Consider the following 12,527-nt stretch of genomic DNA (forward strand, 5'->3'; position numbering starts at 1 on the left):
GGTCCATACTTTACTCCAACTTCCTTGGTTTTTACCAAATGTTCTTCTTCTTCTTCTTTATTTATTATTATTTTTTATTTATTTGACAGGTAGAGTTATAGACAGTGAGAGAAAGAGACAGAGAGAAAGGTCCTCCCTCCACTGGTTCACGCCCTAAATGGCCGCTGCGGCCAACACTGCTGATCTGAAGCCAAGAGCCAGGTGCCTCTTCCTGGTGTCCCACACGGGTGCAGGGGCCCAAGCACTTGGGCCATCCTCCACTGCCCTCCCGGCGCCACAGCAGAGAGCTGGCCTGGAAGAGGAGCAACTGGGACTAGAACCCAGTGCCCATATGGGATGCTGGCACCGCACCAGCCCCCTTTTTTTTTTTAATTAAGATTTATTTGTTTATTTGTGGCCGGTGCTGCGGCTCAATAGACTAATCCTCCACCTGCGGCGCAGGCACCCAGGGTTCTAGTCTCGGTCGGGGCGCCGGATTCTGTCCTGGTTGCTCTTCTTTCAGTCCAGCTCTTTGCTGTGGCCTTGGGAAGGCATTGGAGGATGGCCCAAGTGCTTGGGCCCTGCACCCGCATGGGAGACCAGGAGGAAGCACTTGTTCCTGGCTTCGGATCTGGGAGGTGAACCAACGGAAGGAAGACCTTTCCCTCTCTCTCTCTCTCTCTCTCTCACTGTCTAACTCTGCCTGTCAAAAAAAAAAAAAAAAAAAAAAAAAAAAGAAAAAGAAAGAAAGAAAAGAAAAGAAAAAAGATTTATTTGTTTATTTGAAAGGCTGAGTTACAGAGAGGCAGTGGCAGAGAGACAGAGAAAGGTCTTCCATCCGCTGGTTTGTTCCCCAGATGGCTGCAACGACCAGAGCTGAGGCAATCCAAAGCCAGGAGCCAGGAGCTTCTTCCGGGTCTTGCACATGGGTGCAGGGGCCCAAGGACTTGGGCCGTCTTGTACCACTTTGCCAGGCCATAGCAGAGAGCTGGATCAGAAGTGGAGCAGCCAGGACTTGAACTGGCATCCATACGGGATACCGGGACTGCAGCCAGCAGCTTTACTTGCTGTGCCACAGCACTGGCCCCCCTAACATTCTTTTATCATTCCAGGGTCACATCCAGGATACCACCTCACATTTATTTCTCTTTAGCCTTCTCTTGATGGTAACACTTTCTCAAAGGTACCCTGTAAGGTGACCTTGACAGCTTTAAGAATATTAGTAGTCAGGCAGTATGCAACACTGGAATTTGTCCCCTGTTTTTCTCATTAGACCTGAGCTATGGGTTATTTGGAGGAAGACCACAGAGGTCAAGTGCCAATTTCACTGCATCGTATCAAACATACATCATTATAATTTGTGACTTTTGATATTAACCTAGATTTTCTGGCTGTTTCTCCACTGTTAAGTTACTCTCCTTTTTCTACCTTTCTGTACTGTTCACTTTGTATTGTAAAGAAGTTACTATGTGCAACCCACACCTGAAGAGTAGAAAGTTAGACCTTTTAAAACTTATTTTGGGGGCTGGCCCTGTGGCATAGTAAGCTAAGCCTCCACCTGTGATGCTGACAACCCATATGGGCGCTGGTTTGTGTCCCAGCTGCTCCTCTTCCAATCCAGCTCTCTGGTATGGTCTGGCAAAGTAGTACAAGACAGCCCAAGTCCTTGGGCCCCTGCACCTGCGTGGGAGACCCGGAAGAAGTTCCTGGCTCCTGGCTTCTTAGCTCTGGCTATTTTGGTCATTTGGGGTGTGAACCAGTGGATAGAAGACCTTTCTGTCTGTCTCTCCCTCTCTCTGTAACTCTGCCTCTCAAGTAAGTAAATCTTTAAAAAATAAAACCAACAAAAAAACTATCTTCCAAAATAACTTTCATTCAGCTCCAGCAATGAATGAGCATTCCTGTTGCTCCACATCCTTGTCAGGATTTGATGGCTCAATCTGAAATTCCCTGAGGACATATGATGTTGCACATCTTTTCATATGCTTATGTCCCTAGCCTTGGGTAGCGCCAGTGCTTTGGATATCAGCCAGTCTCATAGGTATGCAGTGGGATCCCAGGGTCATTTCGAGCTGTAATTCCCTGATGGCGTGATCTTAAGCATCTCTTCACATGCTTATTTGCCACCTTCTTTGGGGAGGTGTTCTCTTCTTGAACTATATTTTTGCCGATCACAGAATTCTGGGTTGCTGATTTTTGTTGTTTTGCTTCTGTCAGTATGTTAAGGATTTTGCTTAGCCATCTTCTGCCTTGTATGTTTCTGGGAAGAATTTTGCTGTCATTTTTTGTATGTTGTGTATATTAGTGTGTCTTTTAACTCTGGGTGCTTTTAAAGTATTTTTCTTTAGGGTTGGTTGAAGCATTTTAATCAAGTAGGCTTTATAAAGATATGCTTTAGTGTACTTTTATTCCATGTTTCTTGTGCTTGGGGTTTGTTGAGCTTCTTGAAACCTCGGATTTCACCAAATTTGAGTTTTTGACCAGTATTTCTTCAAGGATTTTATCATTTGAGGACTCCAGTTACATATATATTGGACTACTTGAAGTTGTTCCATAGCTCAGTAGGTCTCTGTTCATTTTTCAAGCGCTGTCTCTTTGGGTTTCATTTTAGATGTTGCTGTTTGTAAATTCACTAACAACTTTTGCAGCATGTTATCTGCTATTAATCCCATCTAGTGTATTTTTACCTTAGACATTATAGTTTTTATCTCTAAAATTTTTAAAAATATTTTTGATGTCTCTACTTACTATTTTCATTCTTTCATCCAGCTTCTAGAATATGATTGCTTCAGTGGCACAATCTACTAATTCTATCATCTGTATCATTTCAGAATCAATTTTGATTGAGTGATGTTCACATTATTATGGGTTCTATTCTGACTCTTCGGATGTCTGGTAACTTTCTTCACATGCCAGGCAATAACTTACCTTTTGGGTGCTGGATATTTTTGTATTCTTACAAGTATCCTAAATGCTCTTGGGCTTTGTCCTGGAACATGATCAAGTTACTTGGAATTGATTTTTTAGTCTTGCTTGTAAATCTTGTTGAGTGAGATCACAGCAGTGTTTAGTTTAGATCTAAATATTCCCAGCTATAAAGACAAAATCATTTTGAGTTACTCTATCTGGACTCTGTGGTTGATGAGAACAGAAACTATTTCTGATGTGATATGAGTGTGAGACTCAAGACTTGCTCCTTCTATTCCTTTCCTGGCCTTGTGTAGTATCTTTACACGCATGAGCTCATCTGTGCTCATCTGAAACAAAGGAGCCCATCTCTCTAGATCTCTGGAGTTCTCTTTATGCAATTCTCTCCTCTTGGGTTTTTCTGCTTTGCAAATTCCAGCTGCAATGACCTTTCCCCACGTTTATTTCTTTCTTTTTTTGTAAGATTTATTTCATTTATTTGAAAGGCAGAGTTACAGAGAAAGGCAGAGACAGAGAGAGATCTTCCATCTGCCGGTTCACTCTCCAATTGGCCGTATGGCCAGAGCTGAGTCGATTTGAAGCCAGGAGACAGGAGCTTCTTCTGGGTCTCCCACATGGGTGCAGGGGCCCAAGCACTTAAGCCATCTTCTACTGCTATCCCAGGCCATAGCAGAGAGCTGGATCAGAAGTGGAGCAGCCAGGACTCAAACTGGAGCCCATATGGGATGCTGGTACTGCAGGCTGAGGCTTTAACTCACTATGCCACAATGCAAATCCATCAGCTCCCACAGTTTAAAAACTCTCCACGCAGCAAGCTGGGCAATATCATAGTCTCTCTGAGTTTGTTTCTCATCTCTCAAGGGTCATTACTCTTTGTTGCTCAATGGTCAATGTTTAGAAAACCATGGTTTCATATACGTTGTGCAGCATTTTACTTGTTTTGTGGAGGAAAGCACATCCGATTTCTATTTCTCCATGTTGGTCTATGGTAGATACTTGGAATTAATCCTATTTTATTTAATGCATTTGAAGCAAAATATGGGCATTGAGAAGGTGTTCATACCCTTCACCAGGCGGCCAGAGGGTAACATGACACACACACAAACTAAGAACTCCTGTTCGGGACCTCAAGTTTAGTTCCTAATTTTTGGCCTTCTCCTTTACAGGGTGCACAGCTTTTCTTTGGGCAGATGGGGCAAGCTCTGGACTTGCTTCGGGGCCCTTGGAAACCAGGTGTGAGCATGGATGAGAATCTGAGTGTGACCACCTTTGGGAGGCTTGGACCCCTGGGTGTCCCCCTAGAACAGTAGGAGGAGCCTAGTTTCCTCCCTACGCTGTGTGTGTGTGTGTGTGTGTGTGTGTTTGACAGGCAGAGCGGACAGTGCGAGAGAGACAGAGAGAAAGGTCTTCCTTTGCCATTGGTTCACCCTCCAATGGCTGCCGCGGCCCACGCGCTGCAGCCGGTGCACTGCGCTGATCCAAAACCAGGAGCCAAGTGCTTCTCCTGGTCTCCCATAGGGTGCAGGGCCCAAGCACTTGGGCCATCCTCCACTGCACTCCCTGGCCACAGCAGAGAGCTGGCCTGGAAGAGGGGCAACCGGGACAGAATCCAGCGCCCCGACCGGGACTAGAACCTGGGGTTTCGGCGCCGCAAGGCGGAGGATTAGCTTATTGAGCCGCGGTGCCCAGCCCCTACGCTGTTCTCTCTCTGTGGGTTGCATCTCTGTTGCTTCTCACGGAGAGGTTGGCGAATCTGCTGCAGGCGGTTAGAAAAATATACCCTGGAATGTGACTCTCACAACAGAGCTGGCCGGTTATCTTCCCCTCCCTGGAAACTCTTCCCATCCCCACTGCAGACTTTCCCCCGTTTCCCCTGCCTCTGTAATTAGGGTTTAGGCTTCCTGAATCTCAAGGCCTTTGCCTGGTGCAGGAACCTACGCACGCCTCTCTCACAGAACACGTTCTGTTAACCCTGGTGAAAGTCACAACAGGTTGGAGCTGGAGGGCAGCTGGCTCTACATGGAAACTCTTCAGTGGTCCTAGACTTTTCTTAGTATTCCGGGTCTCCCTAATTCCCTATGGGAAACTAGAGCTACCTGCTCTGCCCAGTGGCGATGAATGCAAGGAACTCAACATTTGTCAGTAAGTCTGTTGTAGCGAGGCAGCAGGGACAGCCCTGTAGCTCCAAAAGGAAAGTCAGCTCTTACCCCAGCATCACGCTCAGAAGCCCTGTCTCTGAATCCCTCCTCTCACCTGGGTTTCCACTTCCTGTCCCAGGAGTAACAAGGCCACCAGCATGGGAACCTCTAAAATCCAGCCTTGAGCATGCACGTCGTGTTGTTTGAAAAATCTTATTTATTTTCATCTACTTGAAAGGTACTGTAACAGAGGGAGGAAGAGACAGGAAGAGAGATCTTCCATTGGCTGGTTCACTCACCAAATGCCCCAATACCCAGGGCTGACCAGGCCAAAGCCAGGAGCCCAGAACTCTATCCTGATCTCCCAAGTGAGCGGCGGGGGCCCAAGCACTTAAGCCGTTATGAGCTGCTCCCACACACCTTAGCAGGAAGCTGGATCAGAAGCAGAGTAATGGGGACTCGAACCAGAACCCCAGTGTGGGCTGCAGGCATCCCAAGCAGCGCCTTAACCTGTGGCACAAGCCCACCTCTATGCGTATATGATACCTACTGCACCCTGGTCCTGAATAAGGCACTGAGTTCAAGTGATGAGCAAAAGAAACCAAACTCCACAGCTTCTCTCTTCAGAAGGCATCTAATGGAGACAAAGTGTGTGTGTGTGCACGTGTGTGTGTGTGTGTGTGTGTAAAGAGTTCAAAATTCAATACATACAGGAGGGGGCTCCAAAAAGTTCATGGACAATTTGCATTAAACTGTAACTCAATTTTTTTTGACAGGCAGAGTGGACAGTGAGAGAGAGAGACAGAGAGTGTAATTCAATTTTTTTAAAAAATTATTTATTTATCTGTTTGAAAGGTAGAGTTACAGAGAGGCAGAGGCAGAGGCAGAGAGAGAAGTCTTCCATCAGCTGGTTCACACCCCAAATGGCTGCAATGGCAAGGGCTGGGCCAATCTAAAGCCAGGAGCCAGGAGCTTCTTCCCGGTCTTCCATGTGGATGCAGAGGCCCAAGGACTTGGACCATCTCCCAGTGCTTTCCCAGGTGCATTAGCTGGGAGCCGGATCAGAAGTGGAGCAGCCGGGACTTGAACTGGTGCTCATATGGGATGCCCGTACTGCAGGCAGTAGTTTTACTCGCTACGCCATAGCACTGGTCCCTGTAATTCAATTTTTGCATGAATTTCTTGAAGCACCCTCAAGAAATGTGTGTATGTGTGTGTGTGTGCACGCAGATATATAAAGTATAACAATGATAAGCTTTAATGAAGAATCAGAAAGCATTAACTTGTCAGGGAGAGAAAACTGGTCAGGAAGGAAGAAATGATGACTCGGCTAACATGTGAGGGGTGAGGAGGTTTTTATTAGGGGGAGAGGAGTGTTCCTGGCCAGAAGAAACAGAATGTACAAAGGCCCTGTGGCCTGAGGAAGCAGGTGTGTGTGGCAGATTGTATTTCCCAACGCCGACTGCATCACTGTGAGATACCCCGTTGTGCTATCCTCATTGCTGGGGAGAGGAGGATCTATGTCGCCTTCCCTTAAATCTAGCTGGGCCTGTGTGTACAGGCTCAGTCTGAAAAATCTTCCACCTGATCCTGGGATGCAGCCATTGTGCTGTGAGCGGCCTCACAGCCTCCTGGAAAGCCTCGGTGGATGGCACAACAGGCAGGGAAGGGCAGAGTCCTCGGAGGATTCCAGCCACAGCCTTGAAGCCACTGCAGCAGACGCCAAGTGGGGCAAGTGCTGCCCAAATTGCAGACTTGTGAGCAAAACAAATATTGTCATCATCATTTTAAGCCACTGAATATTGGCGTGGCTTGTTCTGGAGCTGCAGACAACAGTGTGTAGGGGAAGCAGGAGCAAGCCAGTGGGAGAGAGCACAGAACCCTTGGAGGACTAGGCTGCAAACTGAAAACGGACACAGAGCAAGGGCTGGATCCATACCTGGCTGCAAGCTCGTTGGCACCAGAAGAGGCACCCTCTGGACAGAGACCATAGCGCGTGGCCGAAGCCAAGTGGCCTTGTCCAGGGAGCACCTGCACAATCATACTCAAGGCCTTGGCTACGGGGTTGAGTCTTTCTAGGAGCAAAGGGAAATCAGGTCAGGGACTAGTGGGTTGACTCTTACCACTTCAGCTCTGGGACTCCCGAAAGACTTCAAAAGCTACTGTCCCCAGATTTCAGTAAAGCATGGGGCCAGAAAAGTCAAACTTTCTGTCTCTTCCCTCTCTCTCTTAGATCAAAGTAGAGATAGCATCTCCTACTTACATGTTCAACTCGACCTCCTTACCAATCCCAGTTCTGGCCTGGTCCAGGAGACTTAAATCATGGCTGAAAGTAAAGGTTGGAGGCCGGCGCGGTGGCACACTAGGTTAATCCTCCACCTGCGGTGCTGGCATCCCATATGGGCACTGGGTTCTAGTCCTGGCTGCTCCTCTTCTAGTCCAGCTCTCTGCTGTGGCCCGGGAAGGCAGTGGAGGATGGCCCAAGTGTTTGGGCCCCTACAACCGCATGGGAGACCAGGAGGAAGTACCTGGCTCCTGGCTCTGGATTGGCATAGCTCCGGCCATGGCGGCCACTTGGGGAGTGAACTAATGGAAGGGAGCCCTTTCTCTCTGTCTCTCTCTCTCTCACTGTCTGTAACTCTACCTGTCAAATAAATAAATAAATAAAAATCTTTAAAAAAAGAAAGAAAGAAAGGTTGGCTAGCATCTGGTCCCTTTGCCTTTTCTTTCTTCTCAAGTTGTATTTTGTTTGTGAGTGACAAGTAGTACTTGTGTGTGTGTGTGTGTGACACAATGTGATGCTTTGATATATGTTTGCATGGTAGAAGGATCAGTTTAGTCTAATTAGCATATCTAGCACCTCAAATATTTATTATTTCTTTGTGGTGAAAATATTTATATCTTATTAGCTATTTAAAGTCACCATGCTGTGCAACAGGACACCGGAACTTTCTCTTCCTGTCTAACTGGAACTCTGTACCCATTGATCAATGTCTCCCCTGTCCCCATCCTCCTCTCCCTCATCTCCCCACCCACACCTGCCCCCCAGCTCCAGCCCCTGGTAACCATTATTCCATTTTCTACATCTATGAGTTTGACTTTTTTTAAGTTGCACACTTAAGTGAGATCATACAGAGTTGTCCTTTTATGTCTGGCTTATTTCACGTAACACAATGTCCTGTAAGTTCATCCATGCTGTCACAAATGATAGAAATGCCTGCGTTTTCAAAAATGCTCCTTTGTGGATGTTCGAGATTGTTGTGACGCATTCATCGGTTGATGAACACTTGGGTTGAGACTCTGTCCTTGCCTGTTGTGAACAGTGCTGCGAAAAGGAGGCAAGCGCACATAACTTCAGCGCACACTGATTTCCGTTCCTCTGAGCATATGCCAAAGTGGGCTCGCTGGATCACAGGGTGGACGCAGCTCTAGTTTTGGAGAAACTGCCATGCTCTTTGCCGCAATGGCTGTCCCTTTGCCTTTCCGGGTCCTCATCCAACCAGTGGCCCAGATGTCGCAGGTTTAGATGTCTGCTCCTGTATTTCATCTTCTTCCCCTCGTTCTCTGCTCTCCCTCTCACCTGACCTCCGAGGGAATGACCTCTAATGCTCACCAGGAGAATCCCCAGGCTCTGGACCCTGACCAGTGCCTGCCACATGGGCAGACCATGTGCAGGAGGACGGATGTGATGCCTGAACCACGGTGTGGACTGTGGAAGTCGCTGTCGCCTTTCTCCTCAGTGGCCATTCTCTCCCTTTTCCCTCATTACTGGGATCTGGATTGTATTAACCTGGTCCAAGTGACCAGAGCTTTTCGGGAAGCCTGGAGGAGTGAAAACTTTGCTCTAAATCAATCATAGTGGTCTCATTCTTGCCCAGTGAATGATTTGGCCATAGACCAATGTGTAGCAAGGGGAGGTCTTCTGGGGGCCTCCCAGAGTTTGCACTGCCCGTGAACAGGAACATGGGAGCCTACACCGTGCATTCCCATGGAACTGTCAATGAATGTTCTTGGTTTCATGTGATTCTCAGAGCTGCAGCAGCCAGCCTGGGACTATGAGGGAGTCTTTCTTATGAGGGTCAGTTAACAGGCTGAGGGTGAAAAAATGGAGAGACGATACAATTGGGCAACTAAATGCTCCACTCTGGAATCATTCCAACCCCAGCCTCCTTGTTGTGTAAGGTAATAAATGAGTTCATTGTTTAAGGCACTTTATGTTAGTTTGCTGTTACTTGTGACTAAAGCTTCCTAACTGATACAAGCCTTCTTGTTGTGAAATCCCTGGTCATAAACTTGGTTTATTCTTCTACCCAAGAGTATAAGATGGAGAAAAGTCACCAACATTGTAAGTGCCTACTGCACGCCAGAAACTGTGCTAAATGCTTTCCATTGAATCTTCACGTGCGGAAGGGCTGCAGTTTTCAACATGGCTACAAATTCTGTACTGCTTTTCCGGTAAAGACTTGGGGTCTGTCTCCCTTCCTCTTGCATCTAGGTAGTCTTAGGTATACAACTGGTGCTCAGTATTTGCAGGTTCCTCATCTGAAGATTCAACCTCATCTGAAGATTCAAGAATCTATATATAAAGATTTAAAGATTCATTTTATTTATTTGAAAGGCAGAGTGACAAAGACAGAGGGAGAGGGGTCGGTACTGTGGCATTGTAGGGTAAGCCCCCACCTGCAGCACCAGTATCCCATATGGACATAAGTCCATTTCCTGGCTACTCCTCTTCACATCCAGCTCCTCACTAATGCCCTGGTTTCCCAGTGCAAGATGGCCCAAATGCTTGGGCCCCGAACCCACATGGGAGACCCAAAAGAATGGGCCCAGCTCTTACCATTGCAGCCACTTGGGGAGTGAACCAGTGGATGGAGGAGCTTTCCCTGTGTCTCTCCTTCTCTCGTATGTAATTCTACCTCTCAAAAAAATAAATAAAATCTTTTTTTTAATTTATTTTATTTTATTTTTTGACAGGCAGAGTGGACAGTGAGAGAGAGAGACAGAGAGAAAGGTCTTCCTTTGCCATTGGTTCACCCTCCAATGGCCGCTGCGGCCAGCGCACTGCGGCCTGCGCACCGCGCTGATCCGATGGCAGGAGCCAGGAGCCAGGTGCTTTTCCTGGTCTCCCATGGGGTGCAGGGCCCAAGCACCTGGGCCATCCTCCACTGCACTCCCTGGCCACAGCAGAGGGCTGGCCTGGAAGAGGGGCAACCGGGACAGAATCCGGCGCCCCGACCGGGACTAGAACCCGGTGTGCCGGCGCCGCTAGGCGGAGGATTAGCCTAGTGAGCCGTGGCGCCGGCCAAATAAAATCTTTTAAGAAAAAAAAGGCAGAGGTAGAGATGGAGAAAGGGAGAGTTCTTCCATCCACTGGGTCACTCCCCAAATAGCTGCAACAGCCAGGGCTGGACTAGGCCAAGACCAGGAGTCTGGAACTCCATCTGGGTCTCCCACATAGGTCTCAGGGGCCCAAGCGCTTGGGCTGTCCTCTGCTGCTTTCCTAAGAATATTAGCAGGGAGCTGGACTGGAAGAACAGCTGAGACGTGAACCTGGACTCCAACGTGGGATGCCTGCATTGCAGGTAAAGAATTAACCTGCTGTGCCACAACACTGGCCCTGAAAATATATTTTTAAAAATATTGTGTCTGTACTGAACATGTACAGACTTTCTTCTTTCTCATGATCATTCCCCAAACAATAGAGTATAACAATGATTTGCATAGCATTTCCATTGTATTAGGTATTGTAAGTAATCCAGAGATGGTAAAAGTATAGAGGAATGTACGTGGGCTATGTGCAAACACTTTGGCATTCTATACAGGGGACTTGAGCATCTGAGCATTTTGGTGTCCGTGGCTGCAGGAAACCAAGAACCTTCATTGACAATTCCATGTTAGTGCACTGCGTCGTCTCCCGTGTTCCTGTTCACTAACAATGCAAGTTTTGAGAGGCCCCCAGAAGACTTTCCCTTGCTACACATGGCTGCAGGGAGAGATGCTGGAACAAATCCCCTGTGGACACCACTGAGGGACAGCTGTTCTTTCAGCAATGTAGTATAGTGGAAGCCCTGGCCATGAAAAGCGGGGAAGCTGTTTCCTGTTTCCTGAAGCAACACAAGAAGTTCAACTAATCTAATAAAGAGTTCCACCATGGTGGGACATCCTGGCATAGGTGTGCTGACTGTGTCAGCTGAGCCAGTGTGCCAATTACCTGGCTAGAGCTCAAGACCTGTGAGTGATGCCACCTCACACCTTCCAGAGCAGCTGCACACCCCCCAGTGACTTCCATGATGCCACATGGAACAGAAGAACCACCCAGCCAAGCCCTGACCAGAATTGTGAGACACAATAAAATGCTGCTGTTTTATTCATTTTTTGAAGGTTTTTATTTAATGAATACAAATTTTCATATGTACAGCTTTTAGGGATATAGTGTTTCTTCCCCCTATTCTCACCCTCCCACCCCCACTCCCATCCCACCTCCTACTCCCTCTCCCACTCCATTTTCCATTAAGATTCATTTTTAAATGACTTTATCTACAGAAGGCCAACTCCATACTAAGTAGAGATTTCAACTATTTGCACCCATGCAGAAAAATATGGAATGCTTCATGGAGTTGCGTGTCATCCTTGCTCAGGGGCCATGCTAATCGTCTTTGTGTCGTTCCAATTTTAGTATATGTGCTGCCCAGGCGAGCACATGGCTGCTGTTTTACACCACTAAGTTCTGAGCTGCTTGGAGACATAGCAATAGATGGCCAGAATAGAAAGTGTTATTGTTTCTATGTTGCAGATAGGATGAGGGGTAAGGGGGCAGGATCAATCCCAGAGTGTTGTTTGCCGAGGCCTAGGTTCTGCCCTCCGCTCCTGGGCCCTTTCTTGACACACAAGCATATCCCAGGCCTGTTCTCTGTTTTGACCCCAGGTTCACAATCTGGCATCATTCTCTAGACTTACGGTCCCTACACAACTCTTCTGTTGACCACAATTGGACAACCCAGCTGAGACCTCTCACTTCTCTCTCTGTCTCATTCGTGGCCTGGCCAATGCCACCTGCTCACTCCTGTGAGCCTCTGGATGTCCTGTTATCTCCCAGGCTTAACCCCTTCCAGATGGAAGTCCCTGCTCTTTACTTAAACCATGCACAGTTACTGAGCGGCTGCTCAGGTCCAGGTAGTTGAACAGGTGCGGCGGATGCAAGCGGGGCCGTCCACTTCACACAGGATGGAGCACGGAAGTGTTGCGTGAGCTTCATCAGCAGAGATGTTCCTGTATAGACTTCCTGGTGGACACTGTCCTTCAGAGGAAGGAAGACGCTCATTCCAGAATTGCTCCATGCCCCGCGACTCCCGTCAGCATTTTTGTTTTGTTTTATTTTAGCATATGAAGCTGTTACTCACCTCTGGCCCAGCCTGGCTTACCAGGCATGGCTCTAAAGTCCCCCCATGAAGCCAGCCCTTCCTCTTCAGGAGAGCAAAA

The 12,527-nt window shown here is 47.7% G+C and overlaps 1 non-coding gene across 1 annotated transcript; it reads right to left on the reverse strand.

The window, feature by feature from the left end:
* Positions 1 to 11,641: 11,641 nt before the first annotated feature.
* Positions 11,642 to 11,748, reverse strand: LOC127484314 (U6 spliceosomal RNA). Its single transcript, XR_007911183.2, has one exon. It is a non-coding gene; the product is annotated as a U6 spliceosomal RNA (small nuclear RNA).
* Positions 11,749 to 12,527: the final 779 nt, after the last annotated feature.

This window comes from Oryctolagus cuniculus, chromosome 15 (assembly GCF_964237555.1).
Source record: "Oryctolagus cuniculus chromosome 15, mOryCun1.1, whole genome shotgun sequence".
Classification (NCBI taxonomy): domain Eukaryota; kingdom Metazoa; phylum Chordata; class Mammalia; order Lagomorpha; family Leporidae; genus Oryctolagus; species Oryctolagus cuniculus.